This window comes from Coenobita brevimanus, chromosome 25 (assembly GCF_032717465.1).
Source record: "Coenobita brevimanus isolate Jiangsu-jjx chromosome 25, ASM3271746v2, whole genome shotgun sequence".
NCBI classification, from domain to species: domain Eukaryota; kingdom Metazoa; phylum Arthropoda; class Malacostraca; order Decapoda; family Coenobitidae; genus Coenobita; species Coenobita brevimanus.
In genome coordinates, this window is record NC_136978.1 from 5,019,847 (window position 1) to 5,023,771 (window position 3,925).

The 3,925-nt window shown below is 39.8% G+C and overlaps 1 pseudogene; it reads left to right on the forward strand.

Moving 5' to 3' along the window:
* On the forward strand, positions 1 to 117 carry LOC145393880 (5S ribosomal RNA; annotated as a pseudogene).
* The last annotated feature ends 3,808 nt before the right edge of the window (positions 118 to 3,925 follow it).

Here is a 3,925-nt window from a genome sequence, read left to right on the forward strand (position 1 = left end):
TATAACCCATACCACGTTGAGTACACCGCTTCCCGTCCGATCAGCGAAGTTAAGCAACGTTGGGTCTGGTTAGTACTTGGATGGGTGACCACCTGGGAACACCAGATGCTGTTGGCATCCTTACGTGTCAAGTGGGGTTGGTGGAGGATTAGTGCCCCTCCCTGTAAAACAATTAAATCTAAGCCGTTGGCCACCCCGTTTGGGATACATGGCGTCTGGTAATAAAAAAAATAATAATAGTATAACCCATAGATTGCGTTTAACAGTGATCAGGGGCGTTTCACTTTTCCTTGGCTCAGTGGATTATTTGCCCTTCACAATCCGTAAATATGGCGTAAGTCTTTATAACTGAGCTGTTTGTCAGTGTTAGGAGTAAGCAAGCAGGCCAATACAAATTACTCGTTGTACTGAATTTGGGAGGGTTATCACCGAAAGAGCGTGGAATAGTCTAAATTTCCGTTTGCCTTTGTGGATGTTTTGCCATACAGCGATGATCATGGTATTGGCAAGCCTCGTAGAGTATGCAGCTCTGAAGTCACCCACTTCATTTGCACAGCTGACAGAGCAAAAGAACTAATAACAACTAATTATCTGTAACTTCATTCCCACGGCTGACAGAACAAAAGCACCAGCAACAACTAATTGTCTTGCTTCATTATCAAACCAGTACTAATGCAGTCATTTTCACAGCACTGTACAGCCAGTAGACATTTTTTTTAATCGCCTACAGTCTACTTAGTCATAATTAAATTACAGTAACTAGTTATGTCCTATATATCGTCGCAATTGCCATTTCCAAAGTAACAGTGACATTAGTAAATGCAGTCATTTTGACGAAACTCACAAGATAGTCACACCGTCTTTACCCTCTGAATTTTGTTGATTAAATTAAGTAGTAGTATCGTATCCGTCACCGTAGCGATCGTGTTCATTGTAGTAATTAGGCGTGCAGTTATGGTCATCAGGTGGGGGTGGTGTGCGTGGGGATGAGATGGATGGGGGTGGGTGGTGTGTGGGAGTTAGGTGGGTGGGGATGAGGCGGTTCCCACGGGGTGACAAAACTGCCGTCAGAGTGTCCAGAATAACACGCATATTGGCCAATACTCAAGGCTCATAGTGTTACTAAATATGAGTGTGGTGGACGACAGTGTACAGCTGACGGAGGTTAAACACATCTTGCTGTGGTCAGTCACAACGTAATGTTTGCTAGTCACGAAGTTGGATGAACTGTGTGTGTGTGTGTGTGTGTGTGTGTGTGTGTGTGTGTGTGTGTAATACTGAATTTTATTTTCTTTGCATTGTTAATTGGTACGGTATTAGTTCTGATCTCAACGCCTCGAAATGTCTTATGGCAACACCTGTTAAAATCCTGTGTCTTTAGCAAAAATAAACCGAAAGTGTTTGTGATGAAGGGGTTGATCCTCTTATTTCCGGGGGTTTCCCAGTGCTGAACAGACATTAGCAGTAGCCGAGATAAAAATAAATAAATAAAAGTGTGACAGATTCGTGGAAAGGGTTGCATTGTAAGTGGTTAGTAAAAAAAAAGTCATAACATTTCGTCACACAGAATGTTTCTTTAATTAATAGCTGTCGATGATGACGCCATTTGACGGTTTTGAAATTCTGTTGTTACTTTCATTGCAATGTTGTAAATTGTAAATGATTGCTGTAAAAGTAATTTTTTTTTTTTTTTTTTACTGATTGCCTTTTAAAAATCGTCCTTAATGACCCTTTGGCTAAGTATATATTTCTCTAACCCCTCCACTGCCAGAGTTTTCTCATGAGCTGAATAAAATCGTCTGAATTAATCTCGTCATCTCCAGACGATTTGACTCATCTTAAAGAAGAGACAGGTGGTTGTGTTAAGACAGTATGTTATCTTGGTGTAGAGGTGAAAAGGGTTGTGTTTATAATATTCCACTAGTTGAGATCCTTTCATAAGAGCAAAAATCACTTATCGGTAATGTAAATATAATGAAATTTACACTTGCCCGTCACAGGATTGAAGTGGTCTAAAGAGTCGAGGGTAGATGACTGGCCTTATTTCTTGGTGGTGTTCTGTGATCCAAAAACTTTCAACTCTTGTGGTTTCGAATCAGCACACAAGTCATAATCTTTATTCTCCCACCCATCTCTGAGTCAACTAGCCCACCAGGCGTTGAGAAATACTGTAAAAGGGACGTGCAAGTGTTGGGCAATAGGTGTGTCGTGGGCAGCAACCATTGGGGCTTGGAGATCAAGCTTTGTCTCAGCATAACAAAAGAGAGGACGCTTGGGTGTGTGGGGGAGAGGGAGACTTAATGGAGCACTGCGGTGAAGATCAAGGTTTTACGGGTCACTTCTTGGTCTCTCATTGTGATCTCTGCCATCGTTTTCATCATTATTGTAATTGATTTTGCTGCCGTCATTGTTATCAGTATCATTGATTGTCGTCGTGGTCACCATCACAGTTGTTTTGGCCGTCATCATTACTATCAGTATTACTAATTATGGTCATCGTCTTCAGTGTCGTTAGCGTCTTCATCCTCATTGTCGTTAGCGTCTTCGTCATCGTCATCAATACATCCTCCTCCTATTATTATTATTATTATTATTATTATTATTATTATTATTATTATCGTCATCCTGTCACCATCAGTTTAAATGTTTTGAGTAGGATCAAGAGAAATAAAAAAAAAGTCGGAAAGCGATCATCAGAGTACTTAATGAAAATAGTTGACATATCCATTCATTCATCATTAAGGTTTTCGAAATTCTGGGCTCCAGCTTATAAATGAAAAGCAGGTGATCTGGTATATACAGTAAGTGTAATTTTTCACGATGAATTTTTATTTCTCTTCAGTCTATGACATAAAAAAAAAAGTGACAGCAGCTAATCCATTCAGGTTATCAGCAGAAAATCTTAGCATTATGAAATTTTTATTTATTCAGTCAGCGATTAAAAAAAAAAAAAATGTGTACAGTAGGCTATATATATATATTGACAACGTAATGGGTACAAGTTATCAACAGAAAATTTTTGTTTATTGATTTTCTAGTTCAAGTTTTCGGTATAAATAACAAAAGACGGCAAATGATCCATCCAAGTTGGCCCCATCACTGTGAGAGGCTAGTCAGGAAATAAATAAAATAGTTTATAGGTTGCACGAATAAGTAAACACAGACGTCTTTGCATCTTCATTGTTCTGACGACGAGGTAAAAAAAAAAAAAAAAAGGAGGAAGAAAGCTACTGATACCAACCTGTTTTACTAAAGATGCCGTGGGAAGGTGAAATAGGCCAGGAGAGGAGGGAAAGGATGATTGGAGACGAAGGAAGGAGAAAAGGGTGGTAGGAGGAAACGAAGATAGGGAAGGAAGGAAGGAGGAAGAAAAAGATGGTAGAGGGAAGCGAGGACTGGGAGGCAGCAAAGAAGGAAGGAAAAAAGGAAGTTAGTAGGAAATGAAGGGAAGGAGGCAGCAAAGAAAGGAGGAAGGAGAGGAAGAAAGTAAGACAGATTCAGTTAGAAAGCGATGAAGATGAGAGAAAGGAAAGGGAGGGAGATATCTAAGAAATGAAGGAAGAAAGAGAAAAATAATGAATGAAGGAGGGAAGGAAAGTGAAGGAGATCCCCCTACCTTCCTTCGGCCAAGATGCGGTGGGAAAGTGATTATGATGAGAGATGAGTGTGCCAAGGTTGCTCCTCTCTCTCTCTCTCTCTCTCTCTCTGTCTCTCTCTCTCTCAAAATCGCCTAGTGGTAGTAAAAATAAAGAAAATTAATCGCACGGAAAGACTAAAAGAATTTCCTAAGTACTTCCAGTGACTCAGAGAACGCCCTCCTTTCTTACTGTCTTGAAATCAGAGTTTATTATTATTATTATTATCGGTCTCATTAGTCTTATCTGTTATTCGGTCAATGTTCTCTTTAATAAACAGGTCAGTTGGT